At 44.8% G+C, this 23,194-nt stretch overlaps 5 pseudogenes; all 5 read left to right on the forward strand.

Annotated features, from left to right (window-relative positions):
• The first annotated feature begins 12,749 nt into the window (after positions 1-12,749).
• On the forward strand, positions 12,750-12,868 carry LOC143931104 (5S ribosomal RNA; annotated as a pseudogene).
• A 101-nt stretch (positions 12,869-12,969) lies between these two features.
• On the forward strand, positions 12,970-13,088 carry LOC143932302 (5S ribosomal RNA; annotated as a pseudogene).
• Positions 13,089-15,052: 1,964 nt separating this feature from the next.
• Positions 15,053-15,171, forward strand: LOC143931071 (5S ribosomal RNA; annotated as a pseudogene).
• Positions 15,172-19,556: 4,385 nt separating this feature from the next.
• On the forward strand, positions 19,557-19,675 carry LOC143931860 (5S ribosomal RNA; annotated as a pseudogene).
• A 62-nt stretch (positions 19,676-19,737) lies between these two features.
• On the forward strand, positions 19,738-19,857 carry LOC143932070 (5S ribosomal RNA; annotated as a pseudogene).
• The last annotated feature ends 3,337 nt before the right edge of the window (positions 19,858-23,194 follow it).

The following is a 23,194-nucleotide window of genomic DNA, read 5'->3' on the forward strand; positions in this document are numbered from 1 at the left end:
ATGTATAAAGAGCAGCTAGTGTATACAAAAGACATCCAAGGGTCTACAGAGAGACTCGTGTATGCAGAAGACCGGCTAGTTTATACAGAGAGGCTAAAGTGTACACAACACAGGCTAGTGTATATAGATAGGCTAGATTATACAGAAGAACGTCCTGGGTATGCAGAGATGGAGGCTAGGGTATACAGAGAGAGAGACTGTGTTACACAGAGAGGCTAGAGTATGCAGACTTGCTAGTGTATACTGACGGACTAGTGTATACAGAAGACCAGCTAGTTTATACAGAGAGGCTAATGTGTACAAAAGACAGGCTAGTTTATACAGATAGGCTAGATTATACAGAAGAACATCCTGGGTATGCAGAGATGGAGGCTAGGGTATACAGAGAGAGAGAGAGAGAGAGAGGCTGGGTTACACAGAGAGGCAGGAGTATGCAGACTTGCTAGTGTATACAGATGGACTTGTATACAGTAGACTGGCTAGTTTATACAGAGAGGCTAATGTGTACAAAAGACAGGCTAGTTTATACAGATAGGCTAGATTATACAGAAGAAGGTCCTGGTTATGCAAGAGATGGAGGCTAGGGTATGCAGAGAGAGAAGCTTGGTTACACAGACTTGCTAGTGTATACAGACGGACTAGTGTATACAGAGGACCGGCTAGTTTATACAGAGAGGCTAATGTGTACAAAAGACAAGCTAGTTTATACAGATAGGCTAGATTATACAGAAGAACGTCCTGGGTATGCAGAGATGGAGGCTATGGTATACAGAGAGAGAGAGAGAGGCTGGGTTACACAGAGAGGCAGGAGTATGCAGACTTGCTAGTGTATACAGATGGACTAGTGTATACAGTAGACCGGCTAGTTTACACAGATAGGCTAGTGTGTACAAAAGACAGGCTAGTGTATACAGATAGGCTAGATTATACAGAAGAAGGTCCTGGTTTATGCAAGAGATGGAGGCTAGGGTATGCAGAGAGAGAGGCTTGGTTACACAGACTTGCTAGTGTATACAGAAGGACTAGTGTATACACAGGACCGGCTAGTTTATACAGAGAGGCTAATGTGTACAAAAGACAGGCTAGTGTATACAGATAGACTAGATTAAACAGAAGAACGTCCTGGGTATGCAGAGATGGAGGCTAGGGTATACAGAGAGAGAGGCTAGAGTATGCATACTTGCTAGTGTATACAGGCGGACTAGTGTATACAGAAGACCGTCCTGGGTATGCAGAGATGGAGGCTAGGGTATACAGAGAGAGAGAGAGAGAGAGAGAGAGAGAGAGAGAGGCTGGGTTACACAGAGAGGCAGGAGTATGCAGACTTGCTAGTGTATACAGATGGACTAGTGTATGCAGTAGACCGTCTAGTTTATACAGAGAGGCTAATGTGTACAAAAGGCAGGCTAGTTTATACAGATAGGCTAGATTATACAGAAGAACGTCCTGGGTATGCAGAGATGGAGGCTAGGGTATACAGAGAGAGAGAGAGGCTAGGTTACACAGAGAGGCAGGAGTATGCAGACTTGCTAGTGTATACAGATGGACTAGTGTATACAGTAGACCGGCTAGTTTACACAGAGAGCCTAATGTGTACAAAAGACAGGCTAGTGTATACAGATAGGCTAGATTATACAGAAGAAGGTCCTGGTTTATGCAAGAGATGGAGGCTAAGGTATACAGAGAGAGAAGTTGGGTTACAAAGAGAGGCTAGTGTATGCAGGCTTGCTATATTGCAGAGCGTAATTTATCAGGAAAGAGATCCAAAGCGTTAGTTGCAGTAGTATCATAAAACTGAGAAATCGTTGCATTACTCTAAATTTAAAAGTTGTTCCGGTAGCACTGAAAAGACGATATTAGATGAGTGATCTACACATTTCGTTTACTATTGCAGAGAGATACCGGCTGGTTTACCAGGATTTAGAGATAGTAATCTGTTTATTCTAATAATAAATATAGCAAAATAACTCTAAAATTAATATTGAGACAGTATATACAGGTCGGGTTTAAGTGGAAATACACTAAATAACAGCAACGACGTGTGTAGGTTTTTATCAATCAGGTTCATTACGTGTCTTTAATCTTGTAGTGAATATACCCCAAATATAGCATAAGGATGAGAAAGGATAATAACGGGCAGAGGATGCCATGGCAAAAAGACAAACTGCATTAGAATTGTGAATATGTATTAGAGATGAAATGCCAATCCCCACGGCTACGTACAGCAAAGCAGCTAAATATTCAGCTAAATATTCTGCAATAGCAGAGATTAAGTATTGCAGTCGAAATGAGATCGGAAGCGTTAGTTGCAGTAGCTCCAAAATGACTGAGAAATCATTTCATTACTCTAAATGTAAAAGTTATCCAGGTAGCACTGAGTGGACTGATATTAGATGAGTGATCGTTGTAATACAAATTCAGTTTCCTATAGCAGAGAGATACCAGCTAAATGTGAAACGAGCAATTAAACTGTTCACGGTAGCATTGCATTACTCTTAATACGTGCAGCGTGTAAAGAAGCAATAAGATGGTTTTGTATTACCCTAAAATTAGCAGTATACGTAATAAAGGTGAGTAGGTAACATGTATTTAGACATAGCAAACTCTACAATCTAATTTAGCAAAATTAGAACGGATAATATTGAGACAGTATATAAAAGTCGAGTTTAAGTGGAAATACACAAAATATCTAGCTTACCTTTACATTGTTCAATAGAGCGTTGCAAAGTAATACCAAAGCAGAATGTCGGAATATCAATTAGATGAGATGATTGCTGTAATCATGAAATATCAGCAACGACGTGACAAGGTTTCTATCGTTTTTCAGGATCCTTACGTGTCTTTAAGGATGAGTAAGTATAATAACTGGCAAAGTATGACATGGCAATGAGACAAATTGCATTAGAGATGTGAGATAGACATGAAATGTCAATCCCCATTGGTTATTTACATGTAACCATTAATGCAGTTAACGCGGCTACATACAGCAAAGTGTGAGCTAAGCAGCTAAATATTACTTAACATATCAGAGATAAAGTATTGCAGTTGAAAAAAGATCGGAAGCGTTACTTGCAGTAGCTTCAAAATGACTGAGAAATCATTTCATTACTCTAAAAGTAAAAGTTATCCCGGTAGCACTGAGTGGACTGATATTAGATGAGTGATCGTTGTGGTACAAATTCAGTTTCCTATAGAGAGAGATACCAGCTAAATGTGAGAAGAGCAATTAAACTGTTCCCATCGGTAGCATTGCATTACTCTTAATATGTGCAGCGTTCAAAGAAGCAATAAGATGTAAAGGAGAGTAGGTAACCTGGATTTAGACATAGCAAACTCTATAATCGAATTTAGCAAAATTAGAAAGGATAATATTGAGACAGTATATACAGGTCGAGTTTAAGTGGAAATACACAAAATATATAGCTTACCTTTACATTGTTCAATAGAGCGTTGCAAAGTAATTCCAAGGCAGAATGTCGGAATAGCAATTAGATGAGATGATTGCTGTAATCATGAAATATCAGCAAGGACGTGACTAGGTTTCTATCATTTTCAGGATCCTTACGTGTCTTTAAGGATGAGAACGTATAATAACTGGCAAAGTATGACATGGCAAAAGAGACAAACTGCATTAGAAATGTGAATGTGAATTAGAGATGAAATGTCAATCCCCATTGGTTATTTACATGTAACCATTAATACAGTTAACGTGGCTACATACAGCAAAGTGTGAGCTAAGCAGCTAAATATTACTTAATATATAAAAGAGATCGGAAGCGTTACTTGCAGTAGCTTCAAAATGATTGAGAAATGATCATATTGTCGGAATAGCAATTAGATGAGATGATTGCTGTAATCATGAAATATCAGCAACGACTAGGTTTCTATCGGATGAGAAGGTATAATAAATGGCAAAGTATGACATGGCAAAGAGGCAAATTGCATTAGAGATGTGAGATGGACATGAAATGTCAATCCCCATTGGTTACTTACATGTAAACGCGGCACCATACAGCAAAGTGTGAGCTAAGCAGCTAAAGGGTATTTAATAGTAAATTGACGTAGCTTGAAAATTCCAACGTTTAAATCGTTCCATTAATTTTGTAACGCACGAAGACGGCTTACACTGACTGTTTTCCGTTTCCACTGCTTATCGGCATAATGTATCAGTAACCATGAACCTTAATAGTGATAGACAGCTTACATTAGGATGTATGCATGAGGTGAATGTAAAATAGTTGCATTATGTGTTATTAATGTAATCAAACTGTATTGCTATGCTTTGCTACTGCAACCACTTCTCAATCAAGTAAACCGCCCCACTGCTTTTCTCACATTTTGCTGCTGTTAAAAAATGTGTTGCAAGTTTTAGGTGTTACAAATGGTTATCAGTGCGACAGTTAATGTGGAGAAGAAGTAATACACAAAATAGAGTCAGAAAGAGAATCCTATTGCATAGAGGTCGCGAGAGATGGTTGCATTGCTCTTATGTGCAGTGTGTAAAAGGATTTAAAAAGATGGTTTTGTGTGACTTTTGCTTTAACGTAAAATTAGCTGTAGACATTATAACTATGGTTAGGTTTACAATGATTTAGAGTTAATAATCTCTATAATATAATAATAATAAGTATAGCAAAACAAATTAGGAAAATATTGAGGCATATAGGTCGAGATAACGTGAATACACAAAAGGGTAATATCCTCATTAAGGCAGAATGTCGGAATAGCAATGAGATTCGATGGTTGCAACATAAAACAAAATATGAGAACGGCTAAAATACAGAACAACAGTACATAATTTAAGAGTACAGTAGAATATAGTATAAATTATTTAAGATTAAATAGACTTAGAATGAAAAAAATCTAAGTTTAAATCGTTGAGTAAATCGTTGAGTAAATCGTGAATTTATCAGCTAAGTTAACGCTGAGATTATGATTAATTTCACAGTTCCATTACGCGGTCCTTTTCCACTGGTATAGTCATAATGTAATATCAGTAATTGCTATCAGTAAATGTTAAAATTGTAAGACGGTTCACGGTTATGTGGAATTGATATGGATTTAAAAGCGGTACATTAAATTTCTGAAGCATATGGCAGAAAGACGGCTTACACTGCTTTTCTCACATTTTGCTGCGGTAAAAAGAAATGTTTTGTCACTGTGTTTTAACTGTGACAGTTAAGGTGGAGAAAAAGAAGTAATACAGAAAATAGAGTCAAACAGTGGAAACGTTTATTTGTCATGACAGCTGATACTGGTTGAGCAATAAAACTGTTTTATTAAGATGTAAGACTAGTTTTATTCTCTACATATAGGCTTTTCAGAGAGTTGTATAATATAGGCGACCAATAGGACATTTAAATGGCTTAATGTTGTAGGGAGGAAGTATCGCTTTTCAAAGGTAAGAGATTGAAAGCTTAGCTTGAAAATGTCCGAGAAATAGTTGCTTTAGTCTAAATTTAAAGAATATGCCGGTACCAATGAGAAAGCTTATATTAGACTAGTTGATCTTTGCATTACACAATCCTATTATTATTATTATTATTATTATTATTATTAATAATAAGATCATAGTGCAGAGAAATTTTGATTTTGAGATAGTACTCTCTATTTCTAATAAGAAATAAAGAAAAATAAGTCAGGATGGTGTGTCAGGACTGTCACATACTCAATGTGACAGTTGATGTTGGAATTGCAAATATGCAAAATAGAGCAAAAGAGTACATGGTTTATTTATATGTATGATAGTTTTATTGCATGCTTGATGTGGATGATTAAAATCGTGTAGTGAGTATAATCTATATTTAGCATAAGAATGAAAAGGCATAACATGGCAATGAGACAAACTCCATTAGAGATGTGAGCTAGATGAAATGATGAAAAGTCTCTGTATAGCCCAGATTGTCTTCTGTTATCACTTAGCCTACCCTCTAAATTCACTAGCCTCTCTATATACACCAGCATGTTTACACTAGCCGGTCTCTGCATACAATAGCTTGTCTTCGATATACACTAGCCTATGTTCTGAATACACTAGCCCGTCTTCTGTCTTCTGTATGCCCTAGCCTGTCTTCTGTATACATTAGTCTCTCTGTATAAACTAGCATCTCTGTATACCCCAAACTGTCTTCTGTAAAAACGTGTCTCTCTTATAGCCTGTCTAGCCTTTCTTCTGTACACACTAGCTTCTCTCTATATGCTCTATGCACTAGCCTCTCTGTATAATCTAGCCTCTCTATATACCCTAGATAGTGTTCTGCATACACTAGCCTCTCCGTAGAAGCCAGCCTTTATTCTTTATTCACTAGCCTTTCTTCTGTATGCTGTAGTCTTCTATATATACTAGCTTCTCTGTACACCCCTGCATCTCTGTAATACACTAAACCCTCTGTATACCACAGCCTGTCTTCTGTATACACTAGACTGTAAAAACTAGCTAGAATACACCAGCCTGTCTTCTGTACCCACTAGACTGTCTGTATACACTACCCAGTCTTCTGTATACACTGTCAGCTTGGATGTATACCCAAGCCTTTCTTCAGTATACACTAGTCTCTCTATATGCACTGTCCTATCTGTATACACTCGACTCTCTCTATACACTAACCTCTCTATATACACTAACATCTTTGTATATACTAGCTTCTCTTTAAACTAGCCTCTCTGTGTACCCCAGCCTCATTGTTTACTCTAGCATCGCTGTATACTCAAGCCTATCTGCATACACGAGTCTGTATTCTGTATTCACTAGCCTTTCTTCTGTCTTCTATATATACTAGCTTCTCTGTACAACCTTGCATCTCTGTAAAAACTGTCTGAACTAGCCAGTATTATGTATACACTCACCGACTGTATACACTAGACTCTCTGAATACACTAAACCCTCTGTATACCACAGCCTGTCTTCTGTATACACTAGACTGTAAAAACTAGCTAGAATACACCAGCCTGTCTTCTTTACCCACTAGACTCTCTGTATGCACTACCCAGTCTTCTGTATACACTGTCATCTTTGATGTATACCCAAGCCTGTCTTCTGTATACACTAGTTTCTCTATATGCACTGTCCTATCTGTATACACTCGACTCTCTCTATACACTAACCTCTCTATATACACTAACATCTTTGTATATACTAGCTTCTCTTTAAACTAGCCTCTCTGTGTACCCCAGCCTCATTGTTTACTCTAGCATCGCTGTATACTCAAGCCTATCTGCATACACGAGTCTGTATTCTGTATTCACTAGCCTTTCTTCTGTCTTCTATATATACTAGCTTCTCTGTACAACCTTGCATCTCTGTAAAAACTGTCTGAACTAGCCAGTATTATGTATACACTCACCGACTGTATACACTAGACTCTCTGAATACACTAAACCCTCTGTATACCACAGCCTGTCTTCTGTATACACTAGACTGTAAAAACTAGCTAGAATACACCAGCCTGTCTTCTTTACCCACTAGACTCTCTGTATGCACTACCCAGTCTTCTGTATACACTGTCATCTTTGATGTATACCCAAGCCTGTCTTCTGTATACACTAGTTTCTCTATATGCACTGTCCTTTCTGTATACTCTCGACCCTCTCTATACATTAACCTCTCTATATACACTAACATCTTTGTATATACTAGCCTCTCTTTAAATTAGCCTCTCTGTGTACCCCAGCCTCACTGTTTACTCTAGCATCTCTGTATACTCAAGCCTATCTACATACACGAGTCTGTATTCTGTATTCACTAGCCTTTCTTCTGTATGCTGTAGTCTTCTATATATACCAGCTTCTCTGTACACCCTTGCATCTCTGTAAACACTGTGTAAACTAGCCAGTCTTATGCATACACTCGCCGACTGTATACACTAGACTCTCTGAATACACTAAACTCTCTGTATACCACAGTCTGTCTTCTGTATACACTAGACTGTAAATACTAGCTAGAATACACCAGCCTGTCTTCTGTACCCACTAGACTCTCTGCATGCACTACCCAGTTTTCTGTATACACTGTCATCTTTGATGTATACCCAAGCCTGTCTTCTGTATACACTAGCTTCTCTATATGCACTGTCCTTTCTGTATACACTCGACTCTCTCTATACACTAACCTCTCTATATACACTAACATCTTTGTATATACTAGCCTCTCTTTAAACTAGCCTCTCTGTGTACCCCAGTCTCACTGTTTACTCTAGCATCTCTGTATACTCAAGCCTATCTACATACACGAGTCTGTATTCTGTATTCACTAGCCTTTCTTCTGTATGCTGTAGTCTTCTATATATACCAGCTTCTCTGTACACCCTAGCACTGTAACAGTGCTAGGTTCCTGTATTACATAAACAGAACACCAGCAATAAGGTGTATACTGTGCAGGAGGCACACAACACCCACTCTAACTTTTGCACTGCAGATGCATGTATTGCAGAAATTGAACACCAGTAATAAAGGGTAGCTTCAGGTGTGTACTGTGCAGGAGGCACTAACACCCACTGTAACAGTGCTAGGTTCCCAAGCAGTAAAGACACTGTCCCTGCCTATCGTCCTCTTTCCCTGACCACCGCAACACACTATACAAGGCCGGGTGAGCTATACTTGGCCACAGGAATCCTGCCTGTGGTGAATTATGGCTCTCGTCACAGAGGATGTCACATCTGATCTTATTATATAGAACCTATTATGCTCCTCGTAAACTTTTTCAGTTTGGCCGAACGGCCGGACGCAAGTTGCCCCCGGTGCGGGAACATGGTGGGAGACATGATGCACATGTTTTGAACATGCCCGAAGTTGATCCGCTACTGGACAGAGGTGACAGGAACCATTGATCGGGTGTTTGGAACCTCCACCAGGATGGAGGCGAAGTATTGTCTCCTGGGATTAGTTGGCAGTTCTGAGATGCCTATTTCAGGCAAGGAAACTGTTGGCAATGACTTGGTTTTTTTCACTTGTTTCCCAAGATGACCATGTTGGCGTTTGTCAAGATGGTTGAGAGTGCCCAAAGAGATCGCCTATGGCCCCATCACCTTGAAAGTGCCTGATCTTGTCTGATCTCGGAGGCTAAGCATTGTCCGGCCTGATTAGTAACTGGGTGGGAGACCAACTGGGAATACCAGGTGTCGTAGGATTCTTTTTATGTTGTTGGCGTTGACATGTTTTTTTTTTTCCACTTGTTTCCCAAGGTGATCATCTTGGCATTTGTCAAGAGGGCTGGGAGAGCCCAAAGAAATCTCCTATGACCACATCCCCCTGAAAGCGCCCGATCTCATCTGATCTCAGAGGCTAAGCAGGGTCCGGCCTGGATAGTACCTAATTAAAGGTGCCGTAGGAATCTTTTTATATTGTTGGCTTTGACCTGTTTTTCTTTCGCTTGTTTCCCAAGGTGACCATTTTAGCATCAGTCAAGAGTTTTGAGTATGTCCCAAAGCGTTCGCCTGAGGTCACATCACCCTGAAAGCGCCCGATCTCAGAGGCTAAGCAGGGTCTGGGTCAGATGGGAGACCGCCAGGGTCTATGTTGTTGGCGTTGACCTGTTTTTTTTCACTTGTTTCCCAAGATAACCATCTTGCTATTTGTCAAGAGGGTTGAGAGTGTCTAAATAGAACACCTATGGCCACATCACCCTGAAAGCGCACAATCTCATCTGATCTCGGAGGCCTAGCAGTGTACGGCCTGGTTAATACCTGTATGGGAGACCATCTGTGAATACCAGGCGCCGTAGGCTTCTTTTTATGTTGTTGGCGTTTACCTGTTTATTTTCGCTTGTTTACAAAGGTGACCATCTTGGCGTTTGTCAAGAGGGTTGAGCGTGCATTTGATCTCAGAGGCTAAGCAGGGTTGGGACATGGTTAGTACCTGGATGGGAGACCGCCTGGGATTTCTCGATGCCATAGGCTTTAGTTTTAAGTTGTTGGCATTGACTTATTTTTTTTTATTTTTATTATTCTTTTATTAAGTAAAACAACATAAATATAACAGTCAACCATACAGCATGACCCAGGGTCACCATTACATGGTAACAAAAAATAGGCAGCCAAATAACTCTGGGTTCTCAGAGGGGAGTCCTACAGTTTCATGCAGAAAAGAGAGAAACCCCACCTCCGACATGTAGTACAGAAGTACTGAGTAACGGAGTAGTGCAGCTCCGTTCAGACAAATGTAATCATGGAGAACTGGGACCACAGCGAGCCAGCTTATCATGACCTACGTGAACCAGAGTAAAATATGAGCCGGTCATGTCCAGAACCCTGGGGTTCTTCTGGGTCCCGAAGGCTAGTAAGGAGACAAGGCATAGTCAAAAGGGAGGACGGGGGAAGAAGAGAGTGCAAAGACGGAGAGAGAGGAGGTGGGGGGATGGCGGCGGGAAAAAAAAGAAAAATAAAGACAAAAAGGGAGGGGGGAATGCCACCCAGGGCAGACATGGCCTACGTAGGTAAACATTAGATGTTCAGTCGTTTTCTGGGACAGAGGCACTGCTCACCTCCCGAACGTAGTCTCGAGTACCAGTAAAATACCTGCAGGGCCTCCATGTAACACTAAATGCCTCTTCAGTGTTGTGAAGGGTGGCGGTCAATTCTTCCATCCGGAGAATATGATTGACTTTGGAATACCACAGCACCTTGGATGGGGGCTGAGGCTGCCTCCACAGTGCGGGAATGCAGGCCCGGGCGGCATTCAGGAGTTGCATCGTGAGGGTTTTTTTGTATTTTCGAACAGGCTGTTCGGTCAAGTGTAGAAGGCACGCTGCTGGGAACCCAAAAGTTCCTCAAGGCCGGGCATGCCCAGAAAAGGCGTCCCATGATCCCCGTATCTGAATTTCCCCTCCAACAAACATCCGGGATCGATCTATCCATTTTATTCAGAAGGTATGGGACTCTATACCAGCGTGAGACTATCTTGTATCCTGATTCTTGATATTGGTTTGCGATGGAAGCTTTATGTACTAAGGTCAGGATCTTCCCTATCTGTTGTGGGGTAAATGTGATGCCTAAGTCCCTCTCCCATTTGTGGATAAATGGTGGGGGTCGACTCCTCCTCCTGACTACTCAATAGGTTGTACAGGAGGGAGAGGGTGTGTCGCACAGGTTCCCTTTTGTGACAGATGGATTCATAGGGTGTCAGGTCTCTAGGAGTGTAGGGGGCCCTTTGTATGGCCAGAAGAAAGTGACGAAGTTGATAACCACTAAACAAGTCAAGCGGAGGGTCAGAAAGCTCGGCGACAGTTTGCGTGGTCGGGAGCCCTCCCGAGGGCGACACCTCTCCCAGTCGCTGTTTCCCCACCACTGTCAACTGTCGCAGTTTCTTGCTGGTAAATCCCGGTGGGAAGTCTGGATTACCTATAACCGGAGTCATTGGTGATGGCAGGGGAGCAATGTGTTTGCAGCGGAACAACCTCCGCACAACAGCCAACGTAGCTCCCACTACGGGGTGACCTCTGAGGTCTTTTGGTAGGGAGGACAGGAGCCACGGGGAGGTCAATAGGGGAATGGATCCATCCTCAATCTCCATCTCCACCCACTGCTTGTGTGGGCCATTACAATGCCAATCAACGACTTTGGCTAGCAGAGTCACTCTGTAGTATTGTCTGAGATCTGAGAGACCCAGACCCCCCTTGTCCTTTGGTCTGGCAAGCAATTGCAAACGGGCTCTGGGCGGTTTGCGCGCCCAAATAAAGTCCCGGAGAAGCACCTGCAGTTGTCTGAAAAAAATTGGGGGTAACCGGATCGGTAATGTCTGGAACATGTGTAAGATCCGCGGGAGGGCCGTCATTTTAAATGCATTACAGCGCCCGAACCAGGTCAGTGTTAAAGCATGCCAGTTTCCCAAATCAGATTTCAGTCTATCCAGGAAAGGGACAAAATTAAGCGGGTACAATTGCGCTAAATCCGCTGCGATGTCAACGCCCAGGTAACATATCGATTTTTCAGCCCAGTAGATGGAAAAGCGGAGCGGAGCCTATTGGCCTCACCATCCGGGACCGATATATTCAATACAGCTGACTTGGCGCAATTGATTTTATAGTTTGATAGGCTGCCGTATCGCTGGAGAGACGCAAGTATATTGGGAAGCAAAATGTGTGGATTGGAGACGGAAAAAATTAGATCGTCAGCCTACGCCGCAATTTTGTGGTGTGGTGTGCCGAGGGTTTGGATATGCCAGTAATATTCGGGTCATTCCGAACGTGACACATAAGTGGTTCCAGTGTCAGAATAAAAATGAGGGGAGACAGAGGGCACCCCTGCCTCGTCCCATTAGTGATGGGGAAAGAGTCCGAGCACCACTCGTTCACCCGTACCGCTGCCGACGGCGTGGAGTAAAGCGGGTTGAGAGTGCCTGAAGAGATTGCCTATGGCCACATCACTCTGAAAGCACCCAATCTCGTCTGATCTTGGAGGCTAAGAAGAGTCGGGCCTGGTTAGTACCTGTAGGCTTCTTTTTATGTTGTTGGCGTTGATTCGTTTTTTTTTTTTTGCTTGTTTCCCAAGGTGACCATCTTGGCATTTGTCAAGAGGGTTGAGAGTGCCCAAAGAGATCGCTTACAGCAGCATCACCCTGAAAGAGCCCTATCTCTTCTCTTCTCTGAGGCTAAGAAGGGTTGGGCCTAGTTAGTACCTGGATGGGAGATGGCGTTGGAATACTAGGTGCCGTATTCTTCTTTTTATGTTGTTGACATTGACCTGTTTTTTTTCGCTTGTATCTCAAGGTGACTATCTTGGCATTTGTCAAGAGGGTTGAGAATGCCCAAAGAGATTGCCTATGGGCACATAACCCTGAAAGCACCCGATCTCCTCTGATCTCAGAAGCTAAACAGGGTTGGGCCTTGCTAGTACCTGGATTGGAGACCACCTGGGAATACTAGGTGCTGTAGGCTTCTTTTTATGTTGTTGGCCTTGACCTGTTTTTTTTTTCACTTGTTTCCCAAGGTGACCATCTTGGCGTTTGTCAAGAGGGTTGAGAGTGCCCGAAGAGATCACCTACGGCCCCATCACCCTGAAAGCGCCCAATCTCGTCTGATCTTGAATGCTAAACAGTGTCGGGCCTGGTTAGTACCTGGATGGGAGACCGCCTGGGAATACCAGGTGCCATAGGCTTCTTTTTTATTTATTTAGTAGTATGCGACATACAATGCAAAGGCAACTTCACAGAATGTGTGATACAAATAGTTACAAACAAACGATAATATTGCATGGATATCAGAGCCAATGGTAAGAAATTCGAGGAGAATAGCACGTGTACAGCTTTGCGGTCATATGAAGATGAGATTAAAGCTCCATCTCGTTGGGATCCTCTACCACTTAAAATATTATTGACACTAGCCCTGCTACCCTCGAAGAGTTTAGATATCCATAGATAGGGGAAGAGTATTGTGTAGTAGTCAAATGGGGTCGGAACATACCATTTTCTTTCCCCTTTTTTGAGTTAAGAAGGGAAATAGTAGAACTGAAAGGAGGGAGAAGGGGAAAGAGAAGATTGGGGAAGGAAATGGCAGAAAAGGAAAATAAGGGGTAAGGGGGTGTCGTGGGTAGAGTGGATAGGGTGGGGTCCCCTCCCAGGGAGCAAGAGACGCCCTCGGCTCACCAGCTCATCAGCTGTCCAACGTTTGGAATAGCGATCTTGTGGATGAGTCTCAGGACAGGCTGCCAGAATGTTTGTAATTTAGGGCATTCCCAAAAAATTTGGAGAATGGTGCCAGCCTGTTGCCCACAGCGACAGCAGCGGTCAGATTGACCGGGGAATATTTTGGCCAACACCACCGGTGTACGATACCAGCGTGTGATCAGCTTATATGAGATCTCCTGATATTTACTGCAGAGTGACGACTTATGGGCGAAAAAGAGTATTCTGTCCTTCTGTGGTTTGGAGAATGTAGTTTGTAAGTCCCTTTTCCATTTAGCTAGGAAGGGTGGATCCGTGGAGGATTGTGCGTCTGTCAGGATTTGGTAGGACCTAGAGAGGGAACCACGAATTGGGCCATCATCCAGGCAAAGTTCCTCGAAGGGGTGGAATTGTCTAGAGAAGAACGAATGGTTAGGTAGTGATCTGAGGAAATGGATTAGCTGTCTAGCTCTCCAGCTATCCATTGCAACAGGTACTTGCTCTAGCAGTATGGTCCCCATGGGAATCAAGCCCGTGGGTCCAAGAAATAGGGCTGCTCTCAGAAGCCCTTTCGGGGCTTGCCTGGTAAAGGCCTGGTCAGACAGGCCCGGAGGGAATCTAGGATGTCCAATAATTGGGGTCATAGGAGAAGGGAAGTTAGTCAGGTGGGAAAGGTGAAAAAACTATCCATCTCGGCGAGCGAGAGGCCAATTAACGGGTGAGTAGTCACACAGGGCTCCAATGGCCTCCCCGCCCAAGGCAGACCAGCCAGTGGAACCCACGCCATCTCCTGCTCTAGCTTGACCCATAGCTTCAGTTCCCCACGCCGGTGTCTTATCACATATGGTCCCCCATCGCATATTGTCCGCTGTGTACTGCGCATGCGCAGTACACAGCAACACAGATTCTGAAAATTGCCGAGCATGAACGGCGCCTGCGCACTGAGTCCAGGTTCTATCCCCACTATCCAAGTGGACACAGAGTAAGAATATAAAAGAGCCGAGCGCAGCGAGGCCGAACCCGAAGCGCGGCGAGTGAACCTCGCCTACGAGGGGCCCTCTAATATTCACAACCCTATGTCCGCTTGGATAGTGGGGCTACCACCTCCACTCACCGTGCAGGCGCCGTTCAGCTTCGGAGATTTTCCGAAGCTTCGTCGTCTCCGTACTGCGCATGCGCAGTACGGCGCAGACACTATATCACGGCCGGACAGTATATGGCAGAACACCGGCACCAGTCAACCACCGGTGTCATGTGCGTTGCTGTGTAATATAGAGCAGGGTCCGGGAAGCCAATACCTCCCCTCAATTTCGGTCGCAATAGCATTGCCCTACCAATACGCATATGTTTTCTTCTTGGCTTCTTTTTATGTTGTTGGCTTTGACCTGTTTTTTTAGCTTGTTTCCCAAGGTGACCATCTTGGCCTTTGTCAAGAGGCTTCAGAGTGCCCAAAGAGAGTGCCTACGGCCAAATCACCCTGAAAGAGCCCAATCTCATCTGATCTCAGAGGCTAAGCAGCGATGGGCCTGGTTAGTACCTGGATGGGAGACAGCTTGGGAATACCAGGTGCCGTAGGCTTCTCATTGTGTTGTCGGCGTTGACCTGTTTTTTCCCCCTTGTTTCCCAAGGTGACCATCTTGGCATGTGTCAAGAGGGTTGAGAGTGCACAAAGAAATTGCCTAGGAGCACAACACCCTGAAAGCGCCCAATCTCGTTTGGTCTCAGAGGCAAAGCAGGGTTGGGCCTGGTTTGTACCTGGATGGGAGACCGCCTGGGTTTTCCAGATGCCACAGGCTTATTTTTATGTTGTTGGTGTTGACCTGTTTTTTTCGCTTGTTTCCCAAAGTGATCATCTTGGCATTTGTCAAGAGGGTTGAGAGTGCCTAAAGAGATCGCTTACAGCCGCATCACCCTGAAAGCACCCTATCTCTTCTGATCTCAGAGGCTAAGAAGGGTTGGGCCTAGTTAGTACTTGAATGGGAGACGGCCTTGGAATACCAGGTGCCGTATTCTTCTTTTTATGTTGTTGGTGTTGACCTGTTTTTTTTCGCTTGTTTCCCAGGGTGACTATCTTGGCATTTTTCAAGAGGGATGAGAGTGCCCAAAGAGATTGCCTATGGGCACATCACCCTGAAAGCGCCTAATCTCCGCTGATCTCAGAGGCTAGAAAGGGTCGCGGCTTGTTAATACCTGGATGTGAGACCGCCTGGAAATACTAGGTGCGGTAGGCTTCTTTTTATGTTGTTGGCGTTGACTTGTTTTTTTTGTTTGTTTCCCAAGGTGACCATCTTGGCGTTTGTCAAGAGGGTTGAGCATGCCTGAAAAAATCTACTATGGCTGCATCAGCCTGAAAGAGCCAAATCTCATTTGATCTCAGAGGCTAAGGCTGCGTACACACGGGCGGACTGTTCGTCCAACTTTGTCCGCTGAACAGTGTTTCAGCGGACAGTCCGCTCGTGTGTGGGCTTCAGCGGACAGTTTCAGCGGACAGTCTAACGAACAAAGTTTTTCGGAATTTCCGTAAGACTGTCCGCTGAAACTTGGTTTGAGCGGACAGTCCGCTCATGTGTAGGCTTGTTCGTCAAACTAAGTTCCGCGCATGCTCAAAAAGGATTTACACGCCGAAGGTTGCATTGCAGTGTATAGGACTTCGAATCTCTCATCCCGTCGTACGTGCCGTTCACGTCATCGCGCAAGTTTTCAGCGGACTGTTCGTTTGTCGTGTGTGGTCCAGTCCGCTCATGCAAATTTTGAATGGACTGTTTGTCAAACTGTTTGACGAACCTAGTTGGGCGAACAGTCCGCCCGTGTGTACGCGGCCTAAGCAGGGTTGGGACCTGGTTAGTACCTGGATGGGAGACCGCCTGGGATTTCTCGATGCCATAGGCTTTTTTTTTAAGTTGTTGGCATTGACTTATGTTTTTTTTTTTGTTTTATTCATTTATTAAGTATAAGTAGAACAACATAAATATAACAGTCAACCATACAGCATGACCCAGGGTCACAATTACATGGTAACAAAAAATAGGCTGCCAAATAACTCTGGGTTCTCAGAGGGGAGTCCTAGAGTTTCATGCAGAAAAGAGAGAAACCCCACCTCCGATATGTAGTACAGTATAACTAATGCAGCTCCGTTCGGACAAATGTAATCATGGAGAACAACTGGGACCACAGCGAGCCAGCTTATCATGACCTATGTGAACCAGAGTAAAATATGAGCCGGTCGTGTCCAGAACCCTGGGGTTCTTCTGGGTCCCAAAGGCTAGTAAGGAGACAAGGCATAGTGAAAAGGGAGGACGGGGGAAGAAGAGAGTGCAAAAGACGGAGAGAGAGGAGGGGGGGGGATGGCGGCGGGGAAAAAAAGAAAAATAAAGACCAAAAGGGAGAGGGGGGGAATGCCACCCAGGGCAGACTTGGCCTACGTAGGTAAACGTTAGATGTTCAGTCGTTTTCTGGGACAGGGGCGCTGCTCACCTCCCGAATGTAGTCTCAAGTACCAGTAAAATACCTCCAGGGCCTCCATGTAACACTAAATGCCTCTTCAGTGTTGTGAAGGGTGGGGGTCAATTCTTCCATCCGGAGAATATGATTGACTTTGGAATACCACAGCACCTTGGATGGGGGCTGAGGCTGCCTCCACAGTGTGGGAATGCAGGCCCGTGCGGCGTCCAGGAGTTGCATCGTGAGGGTTTTTTTGTATTTTCGAACAGGCTGTTTGGTCAAGTGTAGAAGGCACGCTGCTGGGTTGTCTGCGATATCTACATTTCTGAGAGTTTTTATCGTCCCGGTCACCTCCACCCAAAAGTTCCTCAAGGCCGGGCATGCCCATAAAATGTGTCCCATGGTCCCCGTATCTGAATTGCACCTCCAACAAACATCCGGAATCGATGTATTCATTTTATTCAGAAGGTATGGGACTCTATACCAGCGTGAGACTATCTTGTATCCTGATTCTTGATATTGGTTTGCGATGGAAGCTTTATGTACTAATGTCAGGATCTTCCCTATCTGTTGTGGGGTAAATGTGATGCCAAAGTCCCTCTCCCATTTGTGGATAAATGGTGGGGTCGACTCCTCCTCCTGACTACTTAATAGGTTGTAGAGGAGGGAGAGGGTGTGTCGCACAGGTTCCTTTTTGTGACAGATGGATTCATAGGGCGTCAGGTCTCTAGGAGTGTAGGGGGCCCTTTGTATGGCCAAAAGAAAGTGACGAAGTTGATAAGCACTAAACAAGTCAAGCGGAGGGTCAGAAAGCTCGGCGACAGTTTGCGTGGTCGGGAGCCCTCCCGAGGGCCACACGTCTCCCAGACGCTGTTTCCCCACCACTGTCAACTGTCACAGTTTCTTGTTGGTAAATCCCGGTGGGAAGTCTGGATTACCTATAACCGGAGTCATTGGTGATGGCAGGGGAGAAATGTGTGTGCAGAGGAACAACCTCCGCACAACAGCCAACGTAGCTCCCACTACGGGGTGATCTCTGAGGTCTTTTGGTAGGGTGGACAGGAGCCACGGGGAGGTCAATAGGGGAATGGATCCATCCTCAATCTCCATCTCCACCCACTGCTTGTGTGGGCCATTACAATGCCAATCAACGACTCTCGCTAGCAGAGTCGCTCTGTTGTATTGTCTCAGATCTGGGAGACCCAGACCCCCCTTGTCCTTTGGTCTGGCAAGCAATTGCAAAAGGGCTCTGGGCGGTTTGCGCACCCAAATAAAGTCCCGGAGCAGCACCTGCAGTTGTCTGAAAAAAATTGGGGGTAACCGGATCGGTAATGTCTGGAACAAGTATAAGATCCGCGGGAGGGCCGTCATTTTGAATGCATTACAGGGCCCGAACCAGGTCAGTGTTAAAGCATGCCAGTTTCCCAAATCAGATTTCAGTCTATTCAGGAGAGGGACAAAATTAAGCGGGTACAATTGCGCCAAATCCGCTGCGATGTCAACGCCCAGGTAACGTATAGATTTTTCAGCTCAGTAGAATGGGAAAGCGGAGCGTAGCCTCTTGGCCTCACCATCCGGGACCGATATATTCAATACAGCCGACGGTGCAATTGATTTTATAGTTTGATAGGCTGCCGTATCGCCGGAGAGCCGCGAGTATATTGGGAAGCGAAATGTGTGGATTGGAGACGAAAAAAATTAGATCGTCAGCGTACGCCGCAATTTTGTGGTGTGCCCAGGGTTTGGATATACCAGTAATATTCGGGTCATTCCGAACGTGACACATAAGTGGTTCCAGTGTCAGAATAAAAATTAGGGGAGACAGAGGGCACCCCTGTCTCGTCCCATTAGTGATGGGGAAAGAGTCCGAGCACTCTGAAAGCACCCAATCTCGTCTGATCTTGGAGGCTAAGAAGAGTCAGGCCTGGTTAGTACCTGGATGGGAGACCACCTGGGAATACCAGTTATTGTAGGCTTCTTTTTATGTTGTTGGCGTTGATTCGTTTTGTTTTTTTTTCGCTTGTTTCCCAAGGTGACCATCTTGGCATTTGTCAAGAGGGTTGAGAGTGCCCAAAGAGTTAGCTTACAGCAGCATCACCCTGAAAGAGCCCTATCTCTTCTCATCTCTGAGGATAAAAAGGGTTGGGCCTAGTTAGTCCCTGGATGGGAGATGGCTTTGGAATACCAGGTGCCGTAGTCTTCTTTTTATGTTGTTGACATTGACCTGTTTTTTTTCCGCTTGTTTCCCAAGGTGACTATCTTGGCATTTGTCAAGAGGGTTGAGAGTGCCCAAAGAGATTGCCTATGGGCACATAAGCCTGAAAGCGCCCGATCTCCTCTGATCTCAGAGGCTAAACAGGGTCGGGCCTTGCTAGTACCTGGATTGGAGACCACCTGGGAATACTAGGTGCTGAAGGCTTCTTTTTATGTTGTTGGCGTTGACTTGTTTTTTTTTTTTTGTTTGTTTACCAAGGTGACCATCTTGGTGTTTGTCAAGAGGGTTGAGAGTGCCTGAAGAGCTCGCCTATGGCCACATAACCCTGAAAGCACCAGATCTCGTCTGATCTCAGAGACTAAACAGGGTCGGGCCTTGTTAATACCTGGATGGGAGACCAGTTGGGAATACTAGGTGCTGTAGACTTCTTCTCATGTTGTTGGCGTTGACTTGATTTTTTTTTTTGTTTCCCAGTGCCTGAAGAAATCTCCTACGGCCACACCACCCTGCAAGAGCCCAATCTCATCTGATCTCAGAGGCTAAGCTGGGTTGGGACCAGTTTAGTACCTGGATGGGAGACCGCCTGGGATTTCCAGATGCCGTAGGCTTCTTTTTATGTTGTTGCCGTTGACCTATTTTTTTCCGCTTGTTTCCAAGCTGACCATCTTGGTGTTTGTCAAGAGAGTTGAGAGTGCCTGAAGATATTGGCTACGGCCACATCACCCTGAATCTGTTCCATCTCATCTGATCTTGGAGGCTAAGCAGGGTCGGGCCTGGTTAATGCCTGGATGGGAGACCGCCTGGGAATACAAGGTGTCGTAGGCTTCTTTTTTTTTCAAATATAATTTTTTCTCCAAATAGGGGAAGACGGTCCCCCGAGTACATAATGCAACAGAGAAATACAGAGCAAAAAGCAGCTGAACAATACCTGATACAGGTATATTTGCAACTGTGAGTCTGCCTTCCATCAATCACAATGATTCGAGGCACGGATAAAGTACTGTACCAAGATGCAGGGTCACACAAACCCCAGGTCCCTCCGGCATAATCCATCCAGAGGAGGGGGGTGGGGCCGTCATTCCCAATTTTCCACTCTTTCCAAAAGGGAGAGGGGGTGGAGGGGGTGAGAGATAGGGGAGTAAGGCAGAAAAGAGAACGGTTGAAAGATCAGAAAAGGAGAAGAGGGGACGAGACACGATGGCAGCCACTGTCCAAGGGGCCAGTCAAGGAAAGCTCAGAGCACTAAGGCGATAGCAGGCGACATCCTTCCAGCGAGAATATAAAGGTATTCCAGATGTCCCAGGTTTGTTTAAAAAATTCTTGTTTACCTTGTGATGTGAGGATCAAGTCCTCCATTTTTTTTAATGTCCTCTATTTTCCTAAGCCAGTGAGTAATGAAAGGGGGGAACATTTTTTCCAATAGAGAGGGATGCAGGATTTCGCCGCATTTATCACATGCCGTAAAATTGATTTTTTTGTACTTCTTAATGGGAATCTGTGAATGGTGCAAGAGAAAGAATGCAGCCTCTTCCTGGATGGAGAAGTCTGTGAATTTTTGTGTTATGCATCAGATCTCTGTCCAGAAGTCCACCAAGCTGGGGCAGGACCAAAAAATGTGCAGCAACGTGCCCTCTTCTTCTCCACACCTCCAGCATATGTTCGAGGAAGAGGGGAAACATTTCTGCAGCTTTGATGGTGTCAAATACCACCTGGTGAGAAGTTTAAAATTCGTCTCCTGTATCTTCGTGCACAGCGACATTTTGAGAGCCAAAGTGATAATGCGTTGTCTCTGTGCTGGGGAAAATGAGCAATTAAGGTCCTTTTCCCAGTTGGACAGACAGGTTAAGTGTGGGTAATCTGTTTGAGAGAGAATGTGGGCCAAAGGGCCTTCGCTCCTGCATAGAGTCTCAAACTCCGTCTGAGGGCGGGCAAACGTTTGAGGATTGGGGATGGAATGGACAAAATGATGTCGTTGCGCCGCTCTCCAAAAAGGCAGTTGTAAAAGCCCTGTCGGATCTGTTAGGGTTGAGAAAGAAGGCCATTTTCCATCAATGACGAATTTAGATGCATTGTCTAGGTTGGAATTTCTAAGTGGGTCCCCAGTTCAAAGGTTGGATGGTCACATATAGGGAATAGGGGGGAAGTCAAAGACGTGAGTGTGTTTTGGGTAGCGATCAGGTGACTGACTTTCAACTATGCCCCTATAGTGGGATGTGACATAAATTCTGTGGGTAAATACTTATAGCACCACATGGCGCTTCTTTTTTTTTAACAGCACAAGTTTATTGAACAACTCAGTTATAACAAGATATTACAGTAGGTACAAACATTAGCCTCTTCATAGGTGATGGACAGTAATACATCTTACATTAAGGAAAATTCCTGACAATGATAGTATAGACTCCAATATAGCTCACTCCACACACGTATGCAGATTTTCCACCCACCTATCCCATATTTTGTGGTATTTGGCTGGACACCCACGATTTCTATACACCAGTTTAATCAAGGGTAGCTTACTATTAATGCCCATTACCCATTCCTGCATAGTAGGCATGGTTGGACGCATCCAGTATTTAGCCACAAGCTTTCGTGCGGTAAACAGCGTAGAGTGCAAAAATGTAGCCAAGTATTGATCAACAGAGGTATCAGGAAATATACTAAGTAGGCAACTCTTAGGGTCAAGTTGAAGGGGTGAACCCATGTGGTCATGTAGAAACCTGACAATCTGCCCCCAATACTCCTGGACCAATGGGCATTGCCAGAGAAGATGGTAGAAAGTACCAGTCATACAAGAGCAACGGGGACACTTCGGGTTATAGTCAGGATGATACTTAGCTATCCGGATAGGGGTGAGATAGGACCTGTGTATCACATAGTACTGCGTTAGTCGGTCAGGTAGGCTAAGCGAAGCCTGTTGAACGTTCTCAAAGGCATCCTCCCATTCCTCCCCATCAAAGGGACCTATGTCCTCTTCCCATCTCAACCTGGCCCGTTCAGTGGTTTGCGCCACCAAGCGGGCCCGGAGTAGGCCGTATAGAGTCGAGATCAATTTAGCCGGTTCGTCTCCCATAATTACATCTGTCAAAGCCAGCGACTGTACATTCGGGAAGTCCTGAGCAAATTGCGCACGAAGCGCGTGTCGCAATTGCAAGTAGCGAAAGTGCATATGAGGGGGTATTTTAAATTCCACTTGTAGGGAGGGAAAATCCCTTACGCCCATAGGAGTCACCACCTGATACAGAAAAAGTATCCCTCTAGAAGCCCACAAGTCTACATCTGGTAAGCCAGACATCTCACGAAGCAGGGGGTTGCGCCATAGCGTTGTATGTGAGTGGTAATAGTCAGCTCCCAGTAATCTAAGGGCTAGTTTCCAAATACTCCGGTGGTGTGGCAGGATCCGGGACCGGGCATCCCTAACCCCACCACCCCGAAAAATTATCTGAAGGGGAGTATCAACAAGGGATTCAGCCCTCCCGCCCACCAAGGCCTGATATCTGTGACTATCCGCTCTATGGAGGTGATAAAAATGGGAAATCTGGGCTGCTATGTAGTATGTGTGGAAATCAGGGAGAGCCAGTCCCCCCATAGAGGTCGGGTTTTTAAGTGTGTTCCATGCCAACTTATGTCTAGATGGGCCCCAGATAAAGGTGTTTAAGACACCGTCTAATGTTTTAAAGAACGCCACGGGGACCATGACAGGGGAATGCCAAAGTACATAAAGGAGTTTCGGCAGGAGGATCATTTTAGTAATATTAATCCGTCCCATAACCCCAATAGGGAGACGGGACCATGCCTTAGTCTTCTCCCGCACATACAGAAGCAGTGGTTTAAGATTAAGGTGAATATACTCCCCAGGTTCCCTCGTAACCTGCACTCCCAAATACTGAATGGAGGATACCCTGGAGAGCGGGAGAGAAGCTGCATCCCGGTCCGGGGAGAACA

The sequence above is a fragment of the Lithobates pipiens genome, unplaced genomic scaffold (genome assembly GCF_037356315.1).
Source record: "Lithobates pipiens isolate NorthernLeopardFrog02 unplaced genomic scaffold, aLitPip1_a1.2 Scaffold_25, whole genome shotgun sequence".
In the NCBI taxonomy this organism is placed as follows: Eukaryota; Metazoa; Chordata; class Amphibia; order Anura; family Ranidae; genus Lithobates; species Lithobates pipiens.